This window comes from Macrobrachium rosenbergii, chromosome 16 (assembly GCF_040412425.1).
Source record: "Macrobrachium rosenbergii isolate ZJJX-2024 chromosome 16, ASM4041242v1, whole genome shotgun sequence".
Classification (NCBI taxonomy): domain Eukaryota; kingdom Metazoa; phylum Arthropoda; class Malacostraca; order Decapoda; family Palaemonidae; genus Macrobrachium; species Macrobrachium rosenbergii.
Window position 1 is genome coordinate 60,409,830 of NC_089756.1, and position 14,879 is coordinate 60,424,708.

Here is a 14,879-nt window from a genome sequence, read left to right on the forward strand (position 1 = left end):
TGAAATTTTCGGCTGAATTACCGCGCGGACGTCAGGAAAAAGTTTTTTTCAAAAATTCACCATAAATCGAAATATTGTGCTAGAGACTTCCAATTTGTTGCAAAATGAAGGTACATGATTGAATATTACTAGAATGTAAGAGTTTTAGCTTACAATTGCATTTTTCTACCATTTCGGTCGAGTCAAAGTTGACCGAAGGTTGAAATTTTTTGTAGTCAACGTACGGTACATCCACTCGTCACCCGACAGACAATTTTAGTCGAATTACGATACGTCCAGTCGGTGTTTAAGGGTTAAGTGCCCATGTGTCAGACGAGTATGGCCTATTCTGAGATGAGTCAGAATTACTTGTGCATGTCTCTCTCTGATGTGATGAACTCCAGTTTTTAACATTAGGTTTTATTTGTTTTAATTTATCATTTTCAGGTTTTTCATTCCATATGTATTGCCATTTATTTATGATACCCATCTTTATGTGTGTTACATAATCAGTAACAGAGATATTCACATTTGATCTTGTCATGTGGGTTGCTTCTTTGGCTGCTTATCTGCCTCTTCATTTCCTTTGACCCCTACATGGGCAGGGATCCAGCATATTTCTATGTTTTTCCCATTATTATATAACTTATGGAGAAATCATTTAATTTACAGTACGATGTTTTTTTATTTGTAACTGAATAGCTTCTATAGAGCTTCTCGAGTCATTAGAAATCACAAAATTATTGAATGATGTTTCTTTATTTTTATAGCAGATGCAACTGCACACAATTCTGCTGTGAATACTGAAGTATTATTGGGAAGACAGAACTGATAAGTTTTGTCTTGGGACACTGCAGCATATCCCACTCCCTGCTCTGATTTAGATCCATCTGTATACAGTACACAGTATTGTGTAATGTGGACATTTTTGGCTTATATGCTCTATTGTATGTTGTCTATGGTATTCTGGTGTATATGAGTAACTTTTTGATAAATATTTCAGGTGTGTACACTTGGCAAGGAAAGTGAGGATATAGTTTTTTTAAATCTTCGGACATATATTGCTCAATAATGAGACATCTGGCAACTTTAGAAAGGGGAGGAGCTTCAGTCTTATTGTGTTTGTTTTTTGCTTGACCTCCTTTCAATCATATTCTACGGTTCTGAAATCATTGATACTGAAATGCAGTAGTAAATTTTACAGTATTCATTCACGTTGTAATTTGCAGCCACAGTTCTGAGCAAAATAAACATTTTTCGACATAACCTACCAAGTAACCTTACACAAATGAATTTATGACACCACAATGAACGGAATGCTTGCATAATAAGAAATGCGATCTTCCATAATGAAATCAAGTTAATTTTGAGCAATGTCCAAAGAAAAGCATGGGGAACAATAAAGGAGTGAATGCAATGTAATGAGAGAGAGAGAGAGAGAGAGAGAGAGAGAGAGAGAGAGAGAGAGAGAGAGAGAGAGAGAGAGAGAGTTGCTGTTGTGTAAGCCTAGGCCTATATGTAGAGCTACTCATTACATTATTTTTTTTCCTCTTAGAGATTGAGCGATACTATATTTGTATAGTATGTTTTAGCAATGGAGAGAGAGAGAGAGAGTTGCTGTTGTGTAAGCCTAGGCCTACATGTAGAGCTACTCATTTCATTATTTTTTTCTTTTAGAGATTGAGCGATGCTATATTTGTATAGAGAGAGAGAGAGAGAGAGAGAGAGAGAGAGAGAGAGAGAGAGAGAGAGAGAGAGAGAGAGAGAGAGAGAGTTGCTGTTATGTAAGCCTAGGCCTACATGTAGAGCTATTCATTTCATTATTTTTTTTTCTTTTCGAGATTGAGCGATACTATATTTGTATAGTATGTTTTAGCAATGGAGAGAGAGAGAGAGAGAGAGAAACTACGGCAACGTCAAGAAACATCCAGTTACTTGTTTCCCTGCCAAAGTTCTTGCGGTGCTATTCACATCATATAGAACGCTCTTGTGGATTCAAATAGACAGATTTGGTCAACCTACCCTAGCTGTCACAACATTTACTGCCATTAATTCTAGCTGACTTTTAACACACTGAAACACAAATATGAAAGTGTAAAAATTAAAGAAATTATCATTACCTCGTACGATGATGCAATAATAAGCCTGTTCCTAGTGGAAAATGAGTAAATATTGCCGTTCTGATAAACAGTTCTACACCGAGATATCCACACACTATCTTTTAGATCTCTATGAACGAAGTCATCTGAGAAATTCTGATTACTTCGGACATGCAAGGTGTTTTTAAGTATTTGAACGTTTTTGTTTTGCAGATTTAATATATATGATATAATTTGCACTGTATTTCATATTCTAGAGTAAATTTACCGTGATTATGTGTTTTCTGTAAAAAAATAAAAATTCGATGAACGAAATCTAATGAAAACTGTATCCTCACTTTCCTTGCCGAGTGTACAAATTCTAATTTTATTCATTGTCCAAAGAGTAGGTGATTTTACTATTAACCCTTTAATGCCGACTGGATGTATTTTACCACGACAAAAGTTGTCTGTCGGTGCGAGTGGACGTAAAATAAATCGACTACAAAAGTTTTTTTAAATATTCATGGAAAAAATACTTATAGGCCTCGTTTTGCGAAAAATTTTAAATCACGCGCCTTGAGGGATGCTGGGAGTTCACGGATCATGCTGTTGTTTTGTTTACAAGCGTGACCCAGCTGACATGCGTAATTTCTTTCTTATACCAAAAGAAAGCATCAGCTAACTCTGCTGAAAATCTCAGAAATTCTTTAGTCAATTTGTCGTAAGTTTTGCACCGTTTTCTATTAGCCATTGCATAAAGTTTTATATATGAAAATGTGTGCAATTTCATGTAGAATACAACAAAAAATAACTTATGGTTGTAGCTTTTATCAATTTTGACATATTTTCATATACAGTAAATCATGATGTGCCGAAATTTCAACCTTCGGTCAACTTTGACTCGACCAAAATGGTCGAAAAATGCAATTGTAAGCTAAACCTCTTACATTCTAGTAATATTTAATCATTTACCTTCATTTTGCAACAAACGAGAAGTCTCTAGCACAATATTTCGATTTATGGTGAATTTTTGAAAAAAACATTTTCCTTACTTCCACGCTAACTCTGCTGAAAATCTCAGAAATTCTTTAGTCATTTTGTCGTAATTTTTGCACTGTTTTCTATTAGCCGTTACATAAAGTTTTATATATGAAAATGTGCGCAATTTCATGTAAAATACAACAAAAAATAACTCATGGTTGTAGCTTTTATAGATTTTGACAAATTTTCATATAAATCACAGTAAGTGCTAAAATTTCAACCTTCGGTCAACTTTGACTCAACCGAAATGGTAAAAAAATGCAATTGTAAGATAAAACTCTTACATTCTAATAATATTCAATCATTTACCTTCATTTTGCAACAAATGAGAAGTCTCTAGCACAATATTTCGATTTATGATGAATTTTTTAAAAACTTTTTCCTTACGTCCCAGCTAACTCTGCTGAAAATCTTGTAAGAGCCTGAATGCCGTCTCTTCCAAACGTGTGTGTTCGTGTGTTCGTCGTCCATCAGAGTGGACAAGACAACAAGATCATCTCGTTTTCTTTCTCTAAAGGAACGCGATTTCAACCATACAATATTTCCATCTGTTTCTCCCTAACCATTGTTGTCTTGATGTATGTACAATCACCACTACTTGCATTGCCATGCAAGCATTCTAATCATGTACTCATAATGTTCCAACGAATCTTCTGTATCAAACTGTGTGTATGTTTCTGTCTGTGAAGATGCCAAACGTCTCGCCACTCTGATGGACGACGAACAGACAAACACAGGCTCTTACAATCTCAGAAATTATTTAGTCACTTTGTCGTAATTTTTGCACAGTTTTCTATTAGCCGTTACATAAAGTTTTATATATGAAAATGTGCACAATTTCATGTAGAATACAACAAAAAATAACTTATGGTTATAGCTTTTATCAATTTTGACATATTTTCATATAAATCCTGATAAGTGCCAAAATTTCAACCTTTGGTCAACTTTGACTCGACTGAAATAGTTGAAAAATGCAATTTCAAGCTAAAACTCTTACATTCTAGTAATATTCAATCATTTACCTTCATTTTGCAACAAACGGGATGTCTCTAGCACAATATTTCGATATATGGTGAATTTTTAAAAAAACATTTTTTTTTTTTCGTTGCGTGCAATTCATGCATCATTTTGTGATAATATTTTCTGTGTTGCTTTGATCGTTTTACAATTTGTTATATACCAAAATCATCGCAATTTAGTGTACAATACAACGAAAAAACAAAACTCATTAGCTTTAACCGTTTTGCTCACAGCACGATTTGTATATAATTATAAATGAAATTTTTTTTGCGCTGTCATATATTCCAATATTTATATATGATAATGATATTGTTTTTCATTTCTGATGGTTGCATACTAAACTTCAGGCAATGACAAAAAAGGGGCCAAAAATGAACTCTTAATCTTAAAAACTAAGCGTGCTGTGATTTTTTAAAAAAACTTTCTTTCCGCTTCGGTGCTAACTCTCAAACCCCGCCGGCATAAGGCAGACACTTTTGTAAATAAAGGCTCAGCATTTAAGGGTTAAAGGCAGTTGTATATTTATATTCAGTGACTCAAACAATCTTCTAGCTCTAAGTGAGAAAGGTGGTAGACAGTTATTTATAAATACATCTCTTAATTCAAATAATTTTTTTGTTGGAGAATCACTTGTCTCAATTCTAAGAGCACTTTTCACTGTTACTAGCTCTCTATGGAGAGAGAGAGGTAGTTCACCACATTCAACTTGTAAAGATGACTTTTGTGATGGTCTGAAGGATCATGAGCATATTCTAAAGCCTTCATTGTGAACAGGGTCTAACATTTTCAGCGCTGCATCTGATGCTGAGCCATATACTTCGCTTTCATAATCAATGATAAACAGCACTGTTGCTTTATACAGAACAGTAACGGTATGTCTATCAGCTCCCCAAGTATTGTTTGTTAGTTTTTTAATTAGGTTTAATGCTTTTTATCTTCTGATTTTACATATGTTATGTGGCCTTTCCAGTTCAAGTGAATATCAAATATTAATCGCAAAAATTTTGCTGTTTGGGCAATTGGTATACAGTAATACCCGAACTTGCACGATTTGAGTTGCACGAATTCACAGACGCATGAATTTTTCATTGGAACCTAACTAATGATCATACACGAGTTTTTCACAGACATGTGAACATTTGTGAACACTGAGGAAACGCTACAAAAGTGTTTATGTTTAATTTTTTATGTAATTTATAAGTTTTCAAGCCTTTGTGTAAATTAAATAACATTAAGTATTATTAAAAGTAATAATTTCTCTCTCTCTCTCTTGTAGTGAAATGAGAGAATTTTCATGGTACATGTATACAGGTACAGGTATGTTTATTTGTATGATAAATAAAGTTTTTACCTAATAATAATTACTAATTTTCAAATATTAATAAAATTAAATAATAATAATAATAATAATAATAATAATAATAATAATAATAATAAAACTGTAATTACAAAATTCATTATTTTAAACAAACAAATTCTTCCCTCTTTTGTAAGAAGGTCAAAGGCAAAAGCTGTCAGACATGTCATTTAACATGACAAGAAGGGGAGTGTTGCTGATTAGTGGTCAAATGTTTCTTGTAATTCTCTCTCTCTTTCTCTCTGTGTCCATAATAATTCATACAAAAATTCACTCTCTTACGTAAGGACAACTGTTATCTCTCTCTCTCTCTCTCTCTCTCTCTCTCTCTCTCTCTCTCTCTCTCGTTCGAAGTTAGCCAACCTACGTATTACAGTACTGTTTCTCTGTATGTCTTTACCTGTACAGTATATAGTTTAAATTCATCTAATTTGACCTGTACCGTCTACGAAGTGTAAATGCGCTAGTGTTGCAAATACATTCTAAAACATAGAGACATAATAATTAAGTGCTGTATTAGTCAAAATAAAAAACTGTTTGTTCATGAAAAAACATTTCAGAACAAAGAGAAAGAGACGCAGAATAAAGAAGCTATTAAAAAGAGGTTGAGACGACTTCTAAAAATAGATCGGTTGGAAGGGGAGAGAGACATAAATTCTCTTCCAACTCTCAATTTTTATGTCAACCATTTATTTCTTTTTTTAAGGGTAATGTATTAAGATAACTTTTAACTGAAATTACAGTAACTTTAATTTTATTTAAAAGTTAACTTAATAATTTGGGAGCATGATTAGGGTCATATTTAGTGTTTAAACTTTAGAAATATGCATTTATTAGCATTTTTTGTGACCGTGCCAAACTTATGCAAAAATTCACCCTGCGCGAGGGGTTCTGGAACCTAACCTCGCATAAGTTCGGGGTATGACTGTACAGTTAAGCCCCTGTATTCGTGGTCTCACTGTTCGCTGACGCAGGTATTTGCGGATTTCTCAGTGGAACGTATCTACCCATTATTCGCGGAAAATTCACCCATTAGCGGTATTTTTCACTGAGAAATATTCACTAATTACTATATTTTCATATTTTCATGACTAAATGCACTTTTTTTGATAAAACTATTAAAATAATCAGGTATAAGCATTTTTAGAGGGTTTTTTTTGTGCTTAAACTATCAAAATCGGCAGTTCTAAGTGTTTTTAGAGGGGTTTTAAGTATTCGTGGATTTTAGCTGCTACACAAAAAAATTTTGCTGGGGTTTTACTGTACTATGGTTTCTGATTTTTAAAGCTATTTCTTCACTTTTTTCCACTTCTTATTTTTATAAAACATGATTACTTGACTTTTGTCTATGGAAAATTTAAAGCCTACAGATGAGGCCCATTCATCTATTTTTACAATGCTTTTATTAATGATTCATTCTGCATGTTTTATTCGAGAGGCTGAATAATACATGTCAAAATGATCCATATAGAGGTTACTTTTAATGCATATCGGTAGATTATTGCTGATATCATTAATTGCTAAAGTAAACAGTGTGCCACTAAAGACGCTTCCCTGTGGAACACCATTTTCAAGTGGAAATGTTCTGGACAGAACATAATTCTCACCTGAAAACTTTGATTTGTCAAAAAGTTTTGAATAAACCTAGGTAAATGTCCACGCAAGTTGTTGTTTTATAAAGTTTTCAATATAGCATACCTCCATGTAGTATTATATGCTTTTTCAATGTCAAAAGAGACAGCTACAGTAATTTGTTTTACTCAAAACCTCTACTTCTATGGTCTTCTAAGTTAGAGAGAATCTAATGTAGATCTGTTACATTGTGGCCTGAACTGAGTGGTAGTCAAAATTTTATTTTCTCAAATGTGCCATTCAGTTGAGCATTTATCATTTTCTCTAACAAATTTGCATAAGCAGCTTGTTAAAGCAATTGGTCTGTAATTATATACATTACTGGGATCATTTCCAGGCTTGGGGATAGGAATTATCATAGCTTTATGCCATTTGTCTGGAGAGAAATTTCGAAGCCATAAATGATTAAAAACTCTAATAAGTATGACTTTGCTAAAGGTCCTAAGTGGCAGATTATCTCAAAACAAATATTGTCACCTCCATGAGCAGATTTACTGCTGTTCGAGAGAGCATATTCCAACTCTTCCACATTAAATTTTCTATTATAATATATTTCTTCTACTGTTCCAAAATTTATTGTCATTAATTCTATACTACTTATTTTTGTGCAGAAGTGTTCATCCAAATTTTTATCACTACTTACATTTATATTAGTTACTTCTTTTGGATCCAGTATTCTTTCCTGATCTTTTAACATGGCATGTCTAGGTGGTTTAACATGGATACCATTTATTTTCTTGAATTTTTCCCATATTTTTTGTATGGGAATATTATTAGAGATCTGATACATATTTCCTCCATGAAATGATTCTTCCTTGAATTACTTCCTTTTCAAATTTTGCAGATATTTTGTTATATGGAGGTTTTAATGTATCAATTTCTAGTAATAATACAAACATTTTATAAGTTCCTTCTAATATTGGTAATTTTTTATTTATTTTACTTTACTTTCTATTCAAATGATCTAACTGTCTCCCTATTGAGTGTTTTATATACTTATTAATTCTGTTAGCTTCTCGGACCACCATGGAACTTTGTGTTTTGTTGGATGGGGTTTTTATTTTGGCATTGCTTTATCAGCAGCATTTTTAACAAAATCAACATGAAATGTATTAGTTTCATTATAGTCTCTTAACCCTTAAATGCCGACTGGACGTATCATACGTCAACTAAAATTGTCTGTTGGGTGCCGAGTGGACGTGCACGCGTCGGCGACAAAAAATTTCAACCTTCGGTCAACTTTGACTCGACCTTAAATGGTCGAAAAATGCAATTGTAAGCTAAAACTTTTACATTCTAGTAATATTCAATCATTTACCTTCAATTTGCAACAAATTGGAAGTCTCTAGCACAATATTTCGATTTATGGTGAATTTTTGAAAAAACTTTTCCTTACGTCCGTATGTGTAACTTCGGCCGAAAATTTCAGAAATTCTTTCGTCATTTTGTCGTAGTTTTGCACTGTTTTATATTAGCCGTTACATAAAGTTTTATATATGAAAATGTGCAATTTCATGTAAAATACAACAAAATACAATGCATGGTTGTAGCTTTTATCAGTTTGGAAATATTTTCATATAAATCACGATAACTGCCAAAATTTCAATCTTCTGTCAACTTTGACTCGACTGAAATGGTAAAAAAACACAATTGTAAGCTAAAACTCTTACGTTCTAGTAATATTCAATCATTTACCTTCATTTTGCAACAAATTGGATGTCTCTAGCACAATATTTCGATTTATGGCGAATTTTGAAAAAAACTTTTTTCCTTACGCCCGCGCCAGAAATTCTTTTCGCCACGTTATCGTAATGTTTGCACCGTTTTATATTAGTCGTTACATAAAGTTTTATATATGGAAATGTGTGCAATTTCATGTAGAATACAACAGAAAATAACTCATGGTTGTAGCTTTTTATCAGTTTTGAAATATTTTCTTATAAATCACGATAACTGCCAAAATTTCAACCTTCTTCGTCAACTTTAACTTTCGACCAAATGGTAAAAAACACAATAATTTAAAACTCTTACATTCTAGTAATATTCAATCATGTACCTTCATTTTTCAACAAATTGGAAGTCTCTAGCACAATATTTCGATTTATGGTGAATGTCTGAAAAAAAAACTTTTGCCTTAAGTCTGCGCGTGGTAACTCAGCCGAACATCTCAGAAATTCTTTCATCACGTTCTCGTAATGTTTGCATCGTTTTACATTAGTCGTTACATAAACTTTTATATATGAAAATGTGCGCACAATTTCATGTAGAATACCACAGAAAATAACTCATGGTTGTAGCTTTTATCAGTTTTGAAATATTTTCACATAAATCACAACTGCCAAAATTTCAACCTTCAGTCAACTTTAACTCGATTTAAAATGGTCAAAAATCTAATTGTAAGCTAAAACTCTACATTCTAGTAATATTCAATCATTTACCTTCATTTTGCAACAAATTGAAGTCTAGCACAGTATTTCGATTTTATGGTGAATTTTTGAAAAACATTTTCTTACGCCCGCCGCAGTAACTCGGCCTAACATCTCAGAAATTCACACGTTGTTGTAATGTTTGCACTGTTTTATATACAGAAAATAACTCATGGTTGTAGCTTATCAGTTTTGAAATATTTTCATATACATCACGATAAATAGGAAAGGTGACTAGTCCTGCCCACTATCAGGGAACAAGTGGAACAACATAGCTGAAGAGCTCAGTTCGTTTCTGCTGGCTTACGACTAAACATCGGTTGTAGGAAGCAGCTTATTTTGACTTATCACTTTCTGGTTGAGATTTTCTCCAGGTTGAGATTTTCTCCAAGATTGGACAAGTATTCTTACCTTTGGTAACCTTTAAGCTAGTTAGTGGTAGTTTAGGTTTTTTGAACCTTTGTTTTCACTGATTATGTCGGACCCTAGTTCATCTAGTATTTGTTATTGCAGTGAAGGCTGCAAGACAAGACTTACTAAAGCCTCTTGCGATTCCCATACTATTTGTACCACTTGTGAAGGACAATTGTGCACAAAAGATTTTACTTGTAATGAATGCAGGGACTGGGATGAGAGAAAATGGAAGGTTTTAAGATCAATTTAGATAAACTTGAAAGAGAGAGAAAGGGAAAGGCGGCTTCTAGAGCCAAAAGTAGGACTTTAGCTGGCATAGAGACTGTGCCTATTTTGTCTCCCATCACAAGCCCTCCCTCTGTACCACCTACTCCTTTGCCTGGCTCCCATGCTTCCGACCCCGATCCCATTGCCGGTCTCAAATCCAGACTTGACCAGAAAATCAATGTGGTAGTGAATACTGTGGCTGAATTAGGGCCGTCCCTAAAAGCCCTGATGGACAAAGTGCATGTGAACAAATTGTCTAGTGACAGTGCAATGCTAGTGGAGGAGGTGGCTACTCGTCCCGCTGATTCTCTTAGACTTAGACAAAGGTCCCTGTCATACTCCCCCAAACCTGAGAGGAGTCATACGAGAGGTCCAAGAGAGGTCGGTAGGGTTTGCCCACAGGTAGTCGCCCCCTCAATTGAGCCTATTTATCATTTCCAGGCTATGACTGACAGCCGTTGGAAAGGCATCAATGTGGAAGTGTATCAATTGTCTAGAGGCGTGCAGCCAATGCTGACCACTCTTCATTGCCCTATAAGCGGTTCAAAGAACCTTTTTGCAGCCCACAACCTTCCTGCAGCACTCTGGACAGTCCATTGCTTTTCACCCATGAGCTCTGTTGTTGAGTGCCAGTATTTGGTGCCTAAGCACGTGTCAAGTTCTCACAAGCACCCATTGTCCTCTTCTAAGCGCCCGTCGGCTCAAGAGTGCCCAGCGCCAGCTCCCCAGTGCCTGGTGCCAGCTCCTGAGCGGTCAGCACTAGTTTCCAAGCACCTGGCACCAGCTTTTGTGCACCCAGAGCCACCTTGTCAGCTGCCCGCTTCGGGTCCGACCACTGTGCTTGATCCGTCTCTGGCACCCATTCACCGCCAAATCAGTGACGTTTTGGGCTTACTGCAGAAAGCGCCTACCGCAGCTAGGGCTCCTTTGGACTTGTCTCTGTCCCTGGTCTCATCAGATGATGAAGGCTTAGACCGGGAACCCCTACCTCAGCGTACGCGGCGCTTCTGAAGTACTCTCTGTTGAGCTTTCCTGCCATCTTTTCTCCAGCTGCCCCAGCCTCCCCGCCTCGGCCTTCATGATGAGGAACCAGCCTGACGATAGTTCCAGGCTCCCTAAGATGGTTCTTTCCTCCTCTTCAAGGAAGGCCTTGAATGACATTGAAGTCTGGCTCTCAGAGAAGAGAGAGCAAGGCAAGGCCACTTACTGTTTTCCTCCCTCTCAACTTTCCCATAGGAGGTACTTGTCCTATGCCACCAAAGAAGCTCCTTCTTTGGGAGTCGTTGCCTCCTCCCAGGGGGACTTCCCTGGTCTCATCGATTTGTCTCGAAGATCAGCCTTCTTGTCGGCGAAGATTATGTTCTCGTCGACAGAACTTGATCATCTGCTCAGGAATATTTTTTAAGTTTTTGAAGTGTTCGGCTTTTTAAATTGGACAATAGGAGCCTCGCCAAGAAGATAGAGGACTGGTGCCTTGGCAGGAGACTGCTTCGAACTGGCTTGGCATCCTCTCGTGCGGACAAAGCCATAAGGAACGGTTCCTTGGAGCTTGCTGCTCTTTTCCCTCTGGGGGTCCTTAAGAATAGAGAGCTTTGGTGTTCTTTCACCACTAATGGAGTTACTTCTACCCAGAAGTTGGCCCTCCTTTTCTCTCCCTCGACCGTCACCGTCTCTTTCCACAGGCAACTGTGAAAGAGATAGCTTCAGACCTCCAGAAGAAGTCCACGCAGGATCTCTTGGCACAGTCAGCCAAACAACCTAAGGAGTCAGCCTCGTTTGGCCCAAGTCAGTCTCTCCTCTCCAACAACAGCCTTTTCATGGGAGCAGACTGAAATTTCAGCAAGACCTTGATCAAACTTTCATTTCTTGGCCAGAGCAATCAAGAAGACCTCCACCAAGGCTTCTTAGAAGTGAAGACTCAGTCCTCCATGCACCAGTAGGAGCCAGACTTCTCCATTTCTGGCAGAAATTGAGAGTCACAGGAGCAGAACAATGGGTAGTAAAGATTCTGAAAGAGGGCTACTCCATCCTGTTAAGAGAGAAACCTCCCCTAGTCAATACGTCCATCGTATTGACTGCCTACTCAGTAGTTGCAGAGAAGTATTCGGCCCTTTCGGAAGAAGTTGCTTCCCTCATCAGAAAGAGAGCTGTAGAGGTGGTCGAGGATGTCAACACAGAGGGTTTTTACAACTGTCTGTATGTAATCCCCAAATCATCGGGGGGTTGGAGACCTGTCCTCGATGTCAGCAGTTTAAATTTCTTCATCCAGAAGATAAAATTCAGGATGGAAATGAACCAGACAGTCCTGTCATCCATTCACCAAGGCGATTGAATGATCGCCTTCGACATGCAGGACGCTTACTTCCATGTCCCCATCCATCTGGACTCCAGGAAGTACCTCAGGTTCGTCTTCCAGGATAGAGTGTTTCAGTTTTGAGCTTTGTGCTTTGCCGCCTCTACAGCTCCTCAAGATTTTACTTGGGTTCGTACCCCTCTTGCAAAGTGGCTCCACATTACGCGAATAAACATCTCCCTGTATTTGGACGATTGGCTTCTTCGATCACCCTCAAAGGAGAAGTGCATGGAGGACCTACAGAAGACCCTTCTCCTTGATCAAGATCTAAGATTATCGTCAACCTTCAGAAGTCCCAGCTGACTCCGACACAGGAAATTCTTTATTTGGGGATGATGATCAACTCTCAGAGTTTTCGGGCTTTTCCGTCCCCCAAGAGAGTCGAATCCTGCCTTCAGAAGGTACGCAGCTTTCTCTTTCTCACGTCTTGTTCGGCCAACTAGTGAATGAGCTTGTTAGGAACTGTAGCCTCCATCGAGCAGTTTGTTAGGTTAGAAAGACTCCATATGAGAGTGTTGCAATTCTTCTTAAAAGCCAGCTGGGGTAGGAGAACTCGCCCGGATTTGCTTGTTTTTCCCGTAACTCCAGAGATCAAGACGGACCTGCGATGGTGGCTGTCTGAAAGAAGGAAGACTTTCAGAAGGAAAGTCTCTCCTTCCTCTGAGCCCCGACCTAGACTTTTACTCAGACGTATCGGATCTAGGTTGGGGAGCCCTTCCAGGGAACATGGAAGTTTCCAGGACATGGTCCTTGGAACAGAGAAAGCTTCATATCAGCGTCAGAGAATTGAAGGCAATCCATTTAGGACTTCAGTCCTTCTCAACTATGACTTTCAACAAGACAGAGGTGGTCCACTTGGACAACACCATCGCTCTGTCTTATGTCAAGAAGCAAGGCAGGACTCACTCTTTCTCCCTCTGAGAGGCAACAAGGGACCTTCTCCTGTAGGCAGAGCAGAATCGGACCAAGATCATCACTTGTTCAAACAAGGCAAGTTGAATGTGCTGGCAGACAAACTGAGCTGCCGCAAACAGGTTCTTCCTACAGAATGGACTCTAGATCCACGGGTGTGCACTGACCTGTGGAAACTGGAGAAAATCGACCCTAGACCTGTTCACAACATCAAGGAATCATTGCCTTCCTCTGGACGCCATGCCCCAGAATTGGTCGAACTTGGACCTATATGCATTCCCTCCATTCAACATGGTCAGGGAAGTTTTAAACAAATTTCTAAACCATCACAATCTGTCAGTGGCTTTACATTCCTGTAAGCTTTTTCTCTGGTATATTTAGCAATATTTATACCTAGAAATTCGTGTAAGAATGCAATTTCACCGGGTGACACGGGGCCGAACTCAGAAATAAAATTTCATATAGATCATCTAGCAATCTTGTCCAATTATCCCAAGCACCAGGCAGTGTAAAATGTGGTCCTGGCATCTATTCTTCTGTTTTGTTTCTGTCCACATAAGTGGGGAAGCTGGGGGGGGGTCAACCATAACAGAGAGGTATTTAAAAAATGAAAATATTTATAATAAATTAATTATTTGGATACTTACCTCCTGTTAAAGTTAACTTATATCTTCGTGTGATCGGGATTAAAAAATAATTTTTTAAAATAACGTTTGGCTAACCCACAAGGACTGTCTGTAATCACCTGTTTCCCATCAGGTGGCACTGGAATGTTTACACTCTTCTCAAAATTCTTTATGACCACCCAATAAGATGTGGGGAGGCTGGGTGGGTTTCCACTTTAACAGTAGGTAAGTATCCAAATGATCAATTTTATCATAAAAATGTTCATTATTTGGGATGAATCTAACCTACTGTTAAAAGTTAGCTGACTACCACATTGAATGAGGATGATGGGTTAATGCAACCAGAGAAACAATGTTCAGCCAAGCGAACTAAAAGTTTTTAATGAGAAGAAAAAACTTTCTCAACATTCCTGCCAGCTGTGTGATCCTTACTGGCAAGTACTGTCGCCAGATGTTGTACCCACAACAGGGTGTTAGGCCCTTGCAGCGAGAATAGTCAGAGGATCCTTACAGGGAAAAAAGGACTCTATCTCGTAGAGTACTAATGACTCCTGTGCCTGGTCGAAAGCCCGTAACCGACAGTTCAGAAATAAAGACAACTACTGCTCCTATACACCAATGTATACCTTCATGCTCCCAAAATTCAATAGTGGAATTTCCTAATAATTATGATAAAATAGAAAGCACGGTTACTATTATATTTGGTTCAGGAGAAAGCATCCCCGCCGCAGCCATGGGACTAAGGGCTTTACACCTCTTACTAAATTTGAA

The 14,879-nt window shown here is 37.5% G+C and overlaps 1 protein-coding gene across 1 annotated transcript in view; it reads right to left on the reverse strand.

Annotated features, from left to right (window-relative positions):
- Positions 1 to 14,879, reverse strand: part of Start1 (Steroidogenic acute regulatory protein-like) — a 437,354-nt gene that overhangs the window by 339,582 nt on the left and 82,893 nt on the right.